At 57.5% G+C, this 13,626-nt stretch overlaps 1 protein-coding gene across 9 annotated transcripts in view; it reads left to right on the top strand.

The window, feature by feature from the left end:
* Window positions 1-13,626, top strand: part of RBFOX3 (RNA binding fox-1 homolog 3) — a 142,971-nt gene that overhangs the window by 99,438 nt on the left and 29,907 nt on the right. For all 9 annotated transcript variants that reach the window (XM_027667521.1, XM_027667517.1, XM_027667520.1 and 6 more), the window contains exon 3: window positions 13,580-13,624. The gene's annotated coding sequence lies outside the window, so the exon portion shown is untranslated. The remainder of the gene's footprint in view (window positions 1-13,579; window positions 13,625-13,626) is intronic.

Below are 13,626 nucleotides of genomic sequence, written 5' to 3'. Positions count from 1 at the left end.
GCATGGGCCCCTGGGCAGCGAGGAGAGGGCTGGGGCTGTTGGAGTGAACCTGGGCAAGTGTTGGGGAACGGTGTTGATCATGGGCAGCGTAGCCAGGATGGAAATACCCACCTCTCTCCCCAGCTCCTGGTGGAGAGCTGCTCTGCAGATGTAAAAACCAGTTTGGGAAATCGCTTTTCTTGTTGGAGACAGGTTTTGCAGGTTTTTTTCTTCTGAGCTGCAGCTCAGTGTGCCAGGCTTGTGCCCAGGTGGGCACTGGGTGTAGAGGGGGCACGTGCTTCATGCTCAGGTATCTCGGCTGCATCCTCCTTGGTGGGGCTGGGTCACCAAGGGGCTGCACGACCTGACCATGTGCTCTGAGCCTCGTGGTCACTGGGGACAGGAGTGGAGCATCCCTCCCTCCGTGGGACCCTGCGTCCCAACCGTTCCCTGACAGCGCTGGGGGGACCAGGCAGGGTCAGTGTGCTCAGACCAGGGTCCTTGATGCTGTGCTGTGCCAGCAGAGCCCCCTGCCCTGCACTGCCTGGGGGCCCCTGGCTGCCCCCTTCCTGCTGCCAGCTCTGTATCAAGAAAACAGAATTGATTTTCCTCTCTGCCAGCGCTTAACCTGGACTTCCCTGCGGCAGAGGGGCCGATCCCCACAGCTCTGGAGAGGCCAGTGAGTTATAGTAATGGACACTCTGTGAGCTGTCTGTGCCGCCCATAAATCCATCCCCTCCTGGAAGTGCAGATGGTCCATAATCGTCCATCATCCCGGGCGAGTGCGGCCGGGGTGGGTTCCTCCTCAGAGGCTGCTGTTTCTGCAAGCTCGACGGAACTGCGGTGTGAGCTCCCCCGAAATGGAGCGCGAGCGGCCCCGGCAACACCGTGGCTTTGGGGAACAAACAATGAATATCCTGGAGGCTGGGGCTGGAGCAGGCACAGAGGGGACGGTGGCAGAGCGGGGGAATGAGCCCTGCTTGCTCTGGTTCTGGCAAGTGCAGGATGACCCCCAGTGAGGTGGGGACACAGGGGGGCTTTCCAAAGGCTGCTGCCCTTCTCTGCTCCCTGTGTTGGTGCTGGGGCAGGAGCATAAGTACAAATTCCAGCTGTGGTGCCTTCTGACTCTGCCTGGGAACTCTGCTCTAGCTACTGCCCTACTGCCCTCAACCCAGTGGCTCAGGCTCTCTCTTGAGGCAGTGGTTTCTGCCTGGGGGTGGCAGGAATGGGCCCCTCCTGAGCCATGAAGTGGCAGAGCCTGGTTAGCCTGGTGGCATTTTGTTGCTCCAGCAACCTGGCTGGTACCCGCTCTGTTGGCAGGGTCGTTGGCAGCATTTGGGACCTGCTGCAACTGCCCACCTCAGAGCAGGGCCCCAACTGCCTTCCTGGGGTCTTGTCCCCCCTGCGAGCCCAGGCTCCCTTGCTAGCCCAAGGTCTCTGTCCCCAGTCCTGGGCTCCTTGCTGCCCCAGCCCCTGCCTGTCCCTGTGATGCTGTCCCTGTGCCCATCCCTTCCAGTGTGCCACCCGAGCTCTGCCCCCTCCCCTCAGGGGATTTGCATCAATGGATCAGTGCTGGTGGCCACGTTGCAGGGAGCTGGTGACACCCAGCCTTGGTGCTAAACATCTAGATTTGATCCTGGTGATTTTATTTGGTATTTAACATCTGGAATGTGTGTGTCTGCACTGGGGCATGCGGGTGGCTATGGCTTGCTTGCAGTTCACTGGGGTTACCTGTGCCCAGGACCTCACCCCTTGTGTGATGGCTGTCACCAAGCCCTCTCCTAGGGGGAGATTCATCCAGGCACCAGCAGTCCTGAGAGTGGGCAGGAGAGCAGACCCGGGGCCAAGGACCCCAGCACTCTGACTCTTTGCTCCCCTCCTCGTCTCCCTCCTTTTCCAAGGGTTTTAGGAGGAGACACTGAGTTTTTTCCCCAGAAGCCCATCCTAGATGGATGCAGAGCTGAGAGCTGCCTTTTCGGTGCTGCTGGCAGCTGAGCACGAGCAGCAGCCCCCCTTGCCGAGTGCCCATATTGACCAGAATCCCCCAGCACGGCCTTTAAACACCTCCATTAATATTTCTGCATCTTGCTTATTGCGCCAGGGGCCCCGAGGCCGTGCATGGCAGGCAGCTGCCAGGAGCACTGGGCACACTGTAATTGGGTTGGAGCTCTCGGCGTGGAGGGGTCTCTTTCCTTGAGTTGTGACCTGGAATTTGATCATGCAGCTTTTATTAGATTGTGAGACTGGAAGTGTAACTGTGTGGGATCAAAGAGAAGCTGATGCGACCGCGAGCTGGGACGTGCAGGGCTGAGGGAGAGGAACCACCCCAGGAGATGAAAATACCTCAGCAGGCTGCTGAGGGGCTCCAGCTCCTAATGGCAGAGCCACTCTCATGCAGCTAGTACAGCCCTCGTGCCTTGGCAGCTGCTAGAGGACAACAGGCTCCTCTCCTGAGCTACCACCAGCCTCCGGGGCCATCCTGCCCCGTGCCACCGGCCAGGACCTCAGTACCAGGACTTGGACCTGCTGGAGCTTGGTCAGCCAGGAGGGAAGGTCCCACTGGCTGCACCGTGCCCAAGGACACAACCTGTCCCAACACATCCCCAGTGACTGCAGGTGGTCCTGGACAGCCCGTCACAGCATGTCCTGGGGCCTGTCCAGGGGGTCTCAGCAGAGCTGGTGCTGGCAATGGCACTGGGTGCCACAGCGGCCCCACTTACACTGGTGCTGAGGTTGCCGAGGGCATTGCTGGGACTGGGCAAGGCGGGCAGGGAGAGCAATTGCAGCAGTGATTAATGGTGTGCTGGTGGAGCTGACAGCTCGCAGTGCCCGTGGTGGCAGGGAGCAGCTGGATCCTCTGCTCCCAACAAGTTGCTCCAGGCCCCTTAGGCTGCCGGGCCGTGCCTCGCCAAGGGCTCTCGGTGCCAGCCAGGCTGTGGGAGCTGTGCTGACAGCCTGTGCCCAGTGGTTCTCCCCACTCTGGCTTCTCCTGCAGCAGGGAGGGCTTGCGGCCGGTTCAGAGATTCTGGCGGCATCACTGGGTTTATTAACCTAATAAAGCAACATTAAGTATCAGCACAGCAGAGCCTCCCGAGGTCTCTTTATGTGCAGAGATGAGCTGGGGGATCCTGGAGCCTCCGTGCTGGAGGTTGCTCTGTCACACCAGTAGATGGAGAGGAGCAGGTAGTGCTGTGCCAGCCTGCGGGGCGGCCGCTGCGGCACTGGGCAGGCCCAGTGCACCACTGCCTCCCCTGAGTGCCCACCGTGCCGTGTTTGGGCACCCTGCAGAGCCCCTCAGTGCTCCTCTGCACTCTCTTGGGGGCCACTGGCCCTCAAGGGGCTGCACAATCAGGATACTGGTGGCGTCTCCCTCCACCATCCCTGGTGCCCGTGGCTGTCCAGTGCCGGAGCCAGGCTGGGAGGGCATCGTCTCACCCTGCGCCTGGCACTCTGCTCTGTTCCTGGCTCTGGGGAGCTTCATAAAACCCAACAGGGTCTCCCTTGCCACAAGTTGGTGGAGAAACACCTGATCGTGAGCACCTCATGCCCCCAGAGGGTTTGTGAGGGGTCCGGAGTGCCCCGGGAGCAGCCCAGGATCTCAGTGGCGTGGCCCACGGCCCGCCCGGTGCTGCAGTGCGTCCGTGTGCGTGCCGGTGGCAGGCGGTGCTCCGGCAGCATGCAAAGCAGGCCCCGTGTAATAGATAATAATTAATAGACTGCTCCAGCGGCAAGCTAGGTAAGTAGATAAATAATTTTAATTATCCTTGGGGAGGCTGTAAAATTCGCACACAGCCCTTTATTAAACTCTCTGTTTACAACAGTCATTTATATTGTGTGTCATTTTGCATAAAACCCCCTCGGGGCTGAATAACACTGTGTAACAGCGGCCCCGGCACTGCCAGCACGGCTGCTCCTCAGGAGCTGTGGGTGGGAGCGCGGTGGGCAGGGACCTGGGGGACATGGGCACCCCAACCAAGGGCACTTCTGGATGCCCAGGACCCCTTCGTGTGCTCACCTGAAGCTGAGGAGCCAGGCGCTGTGGCTCCAGCCCTGCTGAGCTCTGCTCTCCTTGGGGTCCCTGAGGGGTCCCCCAGACCCCAGCTCCTTCCCAGCAGGGTTTATGGTTTTGTGCTGATGGCAGGGTATTTTTTCCCCTTTTTTTGCGCATGTCTCTCAAAAGAACCATAAATTCCGAGCTGTGAAATCCCGCTGTGTCAGCAGTCTGCAAAATGAAGTGATATTAAACGTGACAAAAGTCTCTCTAATTCACCCTGGCCAGTTCCTGCTTCCCTCCCCAAAGCCGTAATTGAGAAGTGGAAGAATGGAGATTGCTGTTGTCCCTGCCTGGAATCCACTGAGCCATCCAGGCTTGCGAATCTCATTAATTAAGGATTATTTACAAATAACTCTGCTCTGCTGTGCCATACACACTGCCCTGTCTGGGCACGTGTGCTCCTGCCCCTCACACGCGTGTACACATGTGCTTTGTGAGCCACTCAGCTCTGGGGCAGCCGCGCATCGCTCTGGCTCCTGTGGAATGGTTCAGGAATGGTTTTTGCTGGGGCAAGGGGATGCAGGAGCAAGCTCACTGTGCCCCTCATTGTGGCAGCAGAGCCACTGCTTGCTTGCTGCAGTGCCCTCTGTTGCGAAGCACCACGTTCCGAGCACTAATCCTGTTTCCAGTGTCAGATTCCAGCAGAGTCCCTGCCAGCATCAGGATGAGTCTTTGGGGCTTTGAAATCACTTTTACAGGAACAGTGTGTGTTTCTCTGCTCCTGGATAGGTTCTGTGAGGGTGTTTTCAGTGCTGGAGGGGCCAGGTGATGCTGTTCCACCACAGAACCAGGTGCTCCAGGGACGGGGAGGAAGGGAGCTCTATGGAAGGTCAGAAAATAACCTCAGGGTTTAATATCCCTGTGATGGGGCTAACATTTGTATCGTTAATTTTAAAATACTTTATTTCTTCTCTGTTAAGTCAGACTCATTTCCAACACGCTGAATAACTCTCCCTCCCTGACTGCAGATTCATGTTTGATCATTTTCTTCTCTCTTGGGTTTTTGTTCCCATCCTGGGAAGGTCAGTAAGGACAGCAGGACAGAGTGCTGTGCTGATGTTACCTGTCCAGGTGATCCCGGGGTATCCCTGCAGACTGGCAGCTCTCACCTTCTCTCCTCTTGAGGACACAGAGACGTGTCCCTGTGTCTCTTTGGAGGCCAACCCCGTGCTGACCATGGGCAGGGTAGAGGGGGTGATTTGGGGATGTGTGCTGGGGTGGTTTGGGGACCCGGAGCAGGGAAGAGCACTCCCCTGCCACGCCAAGCCAGGGTTATCAGTTAATTTTAGCAATCGATGCTATTGATGCTGTGTTAGCTGAGGAAGCCACTGGAGGGCTGTTCTTCCAACTCATTACGTTTAGAGCTGAACTATCTCCTTTTTATATAAATCCTGACAAATAAAGATAAAATAGGCCGTTTTCCATGGAGCTGGAGCCCAGAACCAGGGGTGACACTGTTTGGGGCACCTGTGTCTCAGGATGAGCAGTGCCCTGGAGCACACGTGCCACAGGCTGTCACCTCTGGGTCCTGTGTGTCCCCTCTGCTGCATCTCAGTGGGATGAGAAGCCTCCTGAGGGTCCCTCTATGTTTCACAGCCAGAGGGTGTGGGACACCCTTTGGGGACAGACCCTGAGTATGACCATCCTGATGGCAGCAGCAGGGAGCCCTGGGTGGGCCAACAGGAGCAGGAGCACCCCAAGGTGTCTGGGGAGCAGGACATGTGCAGGTTTCCCTTGGGCTGGCATCCCCGCTCCTCCTGGAGTGCACAGTGTGTCCTTTGGAGCTGGGCACACAGAGCTGCTCCCGCCCAGGCACAGAGCTGAGGGCACCCGCGGGTCCAGCCTGGCGGCTGCAGCCAGGCTCAGTGGAGAGGGGGATCTTTCCATTTACTCTTGTAGTTTTTCATTTCAAGATGAAATTAAGTTACAGAAAGAAAACCCAGACCTTTTTTTACAGCACTGCATAAGCACATCCCTCAAGGGAAAGACACACAGAGGTTTTCCTGCACTTTGCTTGTCCTCGTGTCTCCGCGCGGCGCTTTCAGAATGCTCGCCCCTGGCCAATTCCCCACGCACTGGGCTCCGTGCTTTGGGGTTTGTTTCTTTTTGTGCTATTGTTTCCAATCAATTTCGTAGTAGGTTTGTGGTTAGGATAAAAGCCTTCACTGCCCTCTGCTTGCTTGGACGTGTTTTGTGTCCCTGTGTCCCTGCTGATGCAGCCTGGGAGCAGCAAGGGTGAGTGGGGACCCCATGCCGGGCAGCCCCTCACCCACGGGTCACCTTCCTCTGCTCTGGGGCTCACCCTGCGCACACATGTCCAGAGCCAAAGACACCCCAATGTCCATGGATCTTCTCCCGCAGTCTGGTCTCACTCGGCTGCTTGGTGTTCCTGCAGGTTTCTCCGACTGGTCTAGTCCCCCTGTCCCCACTGACTTCATCTCAGCCATTTCTCTGGCTCCACATCCCAGTGCCATCCCAGGGTGGATCTGTCTCCTTGTGCCATGTCCCACCAGGTTCTTGCTGAGAGGTTGAGCCGCAGGTTAATTTACGGTGTGTGGGGAGCGCAGAGGGGAAGAGCGTCTGCCCACTAAATAAGTCATGAAGCCAGATCCCAACAGCACAATTAGAACCCTCCGTTAATGATTATTTATGGGGCTGGGAATGCTTATTTAACCTGACTATATTAAATATTAAACCAAATTATAATATTTATACCTGTATTTACACCAAAAGGGGCGGTGGGTGGCTGGGGCAGTGCTGGGCAGGCGAGGTGAGGGGCGTACGGCGCCGGAGGGACTGTGGGCAGCACACAGGGTTATGGGGACCAGAGGAACAGTCGAAGCTCTGTCTCCCACCCAGCCCAGCCATGGCTTGCAAATAGGCAGGGACATGGGCTGCTATTTGCCAAGTACCAATGGAGTACAATACCCATTGAACTGATTTCACTTCCAACTGGAAAATCTGTTGGTGAAGGGAACGGTGTTCCCAGCCTGTCAGGAGCTGAGCACGTGTGCCTTTGCAGGGCACACTGCAGGACTGCTTTGCCAGAGGGTCGTACTGTGCCCACACTGCCTCGGGGGACTGTTTGCTCTCCAAACCAGAGTGGGAAGGAATCACCTGGTGCCTTTGGGGGTGCAGTGTGTGGCTGCCCCATGACCTGCAGGGAGGATGAGCTGTACCGGCCCCAGGTTGTGTTCTGTCCCACACTCTGCCATCAAACCATGCCAGCAGTCCTGGTAGTAGAGACTGGAGAGCCCTGTAGCCCCTTGCCAGGGTTGGTCTGTCCCCTCCAGCCCTGGGATGAGCAGAGTGGCAGGCAGTGTGAGGCAGCAGGTCCCCCTGGATTGAGGAGGCCTGGCAGATGGCTGTGCCTACCAGAGAGCTCCCTGGGGCACCTGAGGGGTCCCAACACCAGCCCATGACACCACCTGCCATGCAGAGTGCCTGTTGGGGGTGTGGAACCGTATGGAATACTCTGCTCTGGAGTGGACAGAGTTGGCTGTGAAACCCTTTGGTTCCAGAGCAGCATCTGCTCCCTGTGCTGATAATGGCAGGTCACGAAGGGACAAGGGCACAGTGCTTTGGGAGGAGAGAGACACATCCTAGGGGGCTTCCAGATGCCGAAGGCAGCTGAGAGGAGAACTATAGCTGAGCTGTGGCAGAGGTTTGGTGCCTTTGTGACCACTAATGCTATTTTCAGGTGTGCAGTCTAAGGATGGGGTTAATCAAACCCCCAGCATGAGCTGTTGGTTTGGGGTCAGAGGGCTGCACCCAGAGCAGGTGTCTTCCTTGGAGATGAAGGTGACAGCTGGGCTCAGTGGCCATGGGGGCACCACTCGGAGCTCCTGCTGTCCCCACATGGGGCTCCCACTGTCCCCACTTGGGGCTCCCAGCTGCCTGTGCTCTTAGGCTGCCACATGCTGGAATGCAGCTCCTTATGCAGAGCTGTGGCTCTGGTGCCACTGGCCCTCACAGCTGCAGATCAGTGCAGATGCCTTCGTGCTCCTGAGCTGCTGTGATTGTCGGTTCCGCAGCCCATTGCAGATAAAATGATGATTAAAGGGTCCTACCCTATAAGCAGACAACCATGTTGACCTTATTTAGGCTCCTAATCAATTTGCCCCCGGTGTGATTAATTGAGATGCTTGCCATTGATTTTCTGTGAGACAGGAGTGGCTGAGGTGGGATTCACCGGGGTGCCTGCAGGGAGATCTCTGCTGTGGCAGTGCAGGACTGAGCTGTGGAGTCCTCAGCCAGGCGGGATTATCCGTGCTCTCCTCAGCCACGGCTCCCAGGGCAGACTCCTTCCTGCTGCCCGAGGGAGGTGCAAGGGCTGGTCACATAGCTCCACATGGAATTTGGGCACCCTCCCAAATGGTGCTGTGGATACAGAACCTGGGAAGGATGATGTGCTCTTCTGAGTGAGGTGGCAGCTTGGGGAAGAGCCCCTGCAGCCAGTGCCACTGTCGGCCCCTCTGCAAGGGGCAGTGTGACCCCTCTCCGAGGTGTGGCCCCCTCCCTGAGCATCCCCAATGGAGATGCTGTGGGATCACCCATCACCAGACCCCTGTGTGAGCAGCCAGAGTGGGAAAGACCCTGCCCGGAGCCGCACGGTGGGAGTGAATTACCTACAGCACAGATGATTGGAAAGGATTTTCTAGCTAAATTGCTGAGCAGATGGATTTACCCTGGACTGGTCCTTGTGGACTCTGGAACATTTTCTCTTCTGTCACAGTTCCTTTTTATGACCTGCCATTTGCTCCAGCAAGTGAGAAGTGAGCCCTTGGCGCCCAGCTCCTGCTCCGGCTGCCGTTCAGGAACGCGGCAGCATCGCTGCTGGGAGCCGCAGATCCTTTTCAGGAAAGTGCCAGGGCCTGGCAGGATGCCCCTGCTCACTCTGGCTCCCTGGGCACACGGGGGCTAGCAGGGGCCAGAGGGGTGGGAAGGGGCATTGCCGGCTGAGGCAGAGGAGTTGGCAGCTGCCGGCAGTGCAGGATGTTGTGCCAGCGATGCAGCCGGGAGTTTATAACGAGCCGCCAATGGTTACAGTGCCCACCTGCAGCGGGTGCACGGCCAGAGGGGGGATCCGGGGCTCTGTGGCACTGGGGAAGAGTGAAGCCCCATCCCAGCTTGGTACACCCCCTCTGTGCTGGCAGCATATACAGAGGGAGGGTGGTGACCCTGGGGAGAGGGCTGGCTGTTCTCCTCACTCCACCATCAGTTCTTCCATGCAGTGATTCTGCCACCAGCACTTCCACACAGTGATTCCACCAGTTCCTTCAGCTTCCAGTGTCCCAGTTGATGACTGGTATTTCTCTTTCTTAGAAGGGGAAGATCAACACCATCTACCACCCAAAGCCCTTCCCCTTCCTCCAGCAGCATTCCTGCCATTTACATTAAAGGCTATAACGGGTTGGAGTAAATGGAGCAGGTTTGCAATTAGTTTTCCAAGTACTTATCTCATTAAAGTAAATGAATTATTGATTTAGTGACACTCATGCTTTTAGTGAGCGGCACGGTGCCATCCCTGCTCGGTTCCCCGGCTCCTCGCGGCGGGGCCTCACACTCCTGCTCCTGTGTGCACACGTGTGCGGGCACGTGGGGGCGAGTGGCCACTCTGCCTCTGCCTTGGCCTGAGAGCCAGTGTGGGTGTGAGAGTCGTGTCCGTGGGAGCAGGGACATGGCTTTGTGAGGGGCCCCGTGGCGGTGTGGGTGGGTATTGGGAGCAAAGCCCCCAGGGAGGGATGGGCTGGGGACCCACTGACTGAAGGCTGTGCCCAGTTCACAGTCTGGACCCCAGTGCTCTGCAATGCTGCTGTGGGCACTGCAGCTGTGCCAGGACACCTCCTGCCAACCTGTGCGTGCTGTGCAGAGGATGATAAGGGAGGCGGGGGGGAGGCAGCTCACCCATGCCACAGGCACTCAGCTTGCTCGTGTCCATCAGCATGGCACAGAGCTGGCGTGGGGCTGCCAGGCAGTATGAGGGGGCTGGGGCTGCCTGTGGCTCCTCCAGCCATCCTGGGACTCACCAGGGCAGGGAACGGGGTGTGTGGGGTGTGCTTGGGGCTGGCACTGCCCAGCACAGCACGGCTGCAGGAGGGTGAAGCACTGATGGGCTGTTCTGGAGCCAAATGCTCATGGCTGAACCTGCCACCCCCGGCCAACTGCTGATTCGGCGCTTTTGCGCTTCTCTGTACAGAGATTTAATCTCTCCTGTAAGATAAAATAGTCCATTAATGGGAACCTGCCTGCTTGGAGCCTCCCCTCGCCGTGGTCCAGGCAGGAAGGGCTGCACTGTCCTGCTGAGGCTGTTGCTGCTGGGAGCACTGAGAGCGGCCTGGGGGATGCCCAGCCCCACATGGGGCAGCTGGACACACTCCCCTGTCAATCCTGTGCCCCTGTGTCTGAGGTGGAGTGGGATGGGAGGCTGTGGGAGGGATGCCAGTGGGATGAACTGGGAATGCCAGACTCCTCTGGCAGTGCTTGCCATGCCAGCTGGTGCCATGCAGCTCTGCCATTGGGTTCCATGGTCGGCATGGGCATTGGAAGCAGTTTGATCTCCTTGCTGGGAAGGAGAAGGTGGGGATGCCACAGGAGCCACTGTCACCAGGTGGGATAAAATGCTGGGGACCGGCAGAAGTTGTAGGAAGGATTTTGGGTTCACAGCTTTTGCTCAGACGGGGTTTGGTGACTGGTGATGTTGGCATGGGCTGTGCTGAGTGTCCTGGTGCTGTGCCCTCACCCCGAGGGACCCGTGGCTGGAGCTGGTGTTCAGCCCTGTGCTGGGACCCTGCCTGTCCCCACAGCTGGATTTGGGAGGGGGTTCCCAAAGTGAGGGCACTGCCATGTTTCGTCCCTGTCCCCAAGATAGGACTGCTCTTTCCAGACTGGAGCCACTGGTTCAAGGATTCTCCTGACCAGTCCTAGAGCTGTCCTGGTGATGGCCCCTCACCAGCCCTGCCATGAGAGCCAGGTTCCTCTGGGCACTGCCTGATCATCTCCTCCCCTCTCAACCAGCAGCGTGGCATGGCCCAGGCTCAGCCATGGGCAGAGCAGCATAGAGGGGAGGCACATCCCGAGAGCTGTGGTGCAGGAGCCAGCCCCCATCCCAGCCCCTGCCCCTCCTGCCCCCACCTCCAACGCTGCTGGGAACGGGGCATTTTATCTTTCTTAGTTAAAAAAAAAAAAAAAAAATTCTCATTTAATTAAAAGTGTTGACATTGTGCCTGGCCATCCCACCCGCTGGAGAACGTGGTTATAAATTAAACATTAAACCTTTAATGGCCCATAAAGAAATATTCGCTGCTGTTCTGTATATGGGGATATAAATAGAGAGGGCTGCGGGGGGAGGGGCGAGACATTATTTTTCCTCAGCCAGATAATCTTTGCTAATGAATTTAATTAAAATCAAAATTAATTTAGGATTTTTGGTGGAGGAAAGGGGGGTCAAAATGTACTTTGAGAAACTACCAAGAAGTTTCCCAGCGGATCAAAACCAGGCCTGCCTCAGGGTGTGCCCCATGGGTGCAGCATCCATGGACTCCATGCAGCTGGGTGGCACGGGTTGTGTTTCCTGTGAAGCACCCCTGATTTGGATCTGGGTGGTTTTAGCTGGGTTGGGATCACCTGTTCTGGCAGCAGGTCCCTGTGAGGCTTCACGAGGCTCCAGCTGGAGCCAGTCAGCCCAGAGCTCTGCCAGGAAAGCAGGGACTGAGGCAAGATCTCCCCAGTAACGCCCAGAGCTGCTCCTGCCCACCTCCCATCAAAGCTCTGCCAGGGGTTTCCCTCTCCCACTTCGGTGCATGTGGACAGGGAGGCTCTGGCTGAGCATCCCTGCTCTCTGCAGTGCCGGGACCACTGGAGATTTCTGCCCGGGCTGGTGCTGGGCTCAGCGATTCCCTGTCTGTGCCAGCGAGAGCAGCACATCCCAAGTGCGGCACATCCCGGCTGCCGGGCCCCGCGCTGCCCTGGGGAGCTTCTCAGAAGGCGCCTTCCTTGGGAAATGTGTTTGGGAAATGCAGCGTTACCCATCGCTGAGCCTCCCCCAGGAGCGCACGGTGTCAATTATTCATTGTGGAAGAGGCAGGCTGTGCTCCCAGCGCTCCCAGCCCTGCTGCTGGAGCTCTGTGCCTGCTGTGCCGTCTCACAATCCCAGCCGGGATCCTGGTGGGCGCTGCTTCAGCGAAGCCATGGAAGAGCTCAGGAGTGGTGGCTGCAAGGCAGGCAGCTCTGCTGAGCCCACGACTGCGGGGGTGTCCCCACACTGCTGGGAACCACGGAGTTCCCAAACAGCTTTTTTAGGACACCCAGTTTCCCAGAGCTGGATCTGCCCTGGCCTCTGGGGCTGGGGAGGGGAGACTCCCAGCCTGGCAAACAAAACGTGCTGGGCAAGAGTGTTCGGGAGGGATTTTATCATAAGAGTGCTAATGGAAGTCAGCACCAGCCTAATGAGCTGTGCTCCTCCATGAATCTGATTCATTGAGGCAGGAATTACCATAATTGATTATCCTGCTGCGTGACTGAGAGCCGTGTTTGCTAACACAAGTGCCTGGGAACCAGCTCTGTGCTCCCTGAGCCGTCGCCACGTGTGGCTGGGCCTCCGCACCCTCCGCGGGCCCGTGCGCTCACCGGGACCGGCCGCGGGTTTGGGGCAGCATCTGGGCCTGGTGTCCCTGCACCCACACTCAGCACCCAGGGCTGCCTCATCTCGGGGTGCTGCTCCTGGGGTGGGGGTCCAGGTGTCACAGCTCCATCATCTGGGAACGGAGCTGTTGGGCAGGTGGGACTCAACACTTCCAGGTCACCGAAGCAGTGGTTATGGACACGCGCAGTCCTCTCTCTCTCCTTAACCACTCCTGGGATGTATCAGCCGTTCTCATTATTTCTGAGGGTCTGACATGATTGATGAACGTTTGCATTGGCCATGCTGCAAAAGCTAATTAGTTGAAGTGCAGCTTTCAGGAAGTTTTCTTTGAAATTTGGCTTAATTTTCCAAGAAGTGCCCGGAGCCAGGACAACAGTGGAGCTGTGTGCTACAGGGATTGCTCCTCACAGGACCATGTCACTGTGCTGGGGTGGACAGAAAGTTTAGGATACACTAAACCAGCTGTGCAGCCAGTGCTTCAGCGATGGCTGTGTCCTGTCCCACGTTGTGGATGTGCGTGGGGCCGGCTGTGCCTTGTCTCACCCCATGTATGTGTGCAGGTCTATAGATGTGCTTGCAGGGTCCAGGGGGCCAAGGAAGGGACCCGTGGTCTGTGGGAGCTGGGTTGGGTTTGAGGTGCACTGATGGAGCTGGAGGTGGGTGTTCTGAGCCTGTCCAGGGAGCTGGTGGGTGCTGGTGCTGCTCATCTGCCCTGGGTTGAGTCCCCAGCCTGGACACTGGCTCCTGACCAGCACAGGCTTCCCAGCGCCTGGGAGATAACACTCACATCCGTACTCATATCCCAACATTGTGCAGTCGATGAGCAGACAGCATTGACTGTAACAGGTTAGTGATGATGATCATTGATTTTAATTCTTCCTCCTCTTTCCCTTCTTTTCTAGAGAGCACAGCACGAGCACCGTGGGAGGGACTGAGCTGAATAAAAGGT

Source organism: Corapipo altera, unplaced genomic scaffold (genome assembly GCF_003945725.1).
Source record: "Corapipo altera isolate COAL_440 unplaced genomic scaffold, ASM394572v1 305, whole genome shotgun sequence".
NCBI lineage: Eukaryota > Metazoa > Chordata > Aves > Passeriformes > Pipridae > Corapipo > Corapipo altera.
The sequence above is the reverse complement of the archived record's forward strand: the minus strand, read 5'-3'. Positions and strand labels throughout refer to the sequence as shown.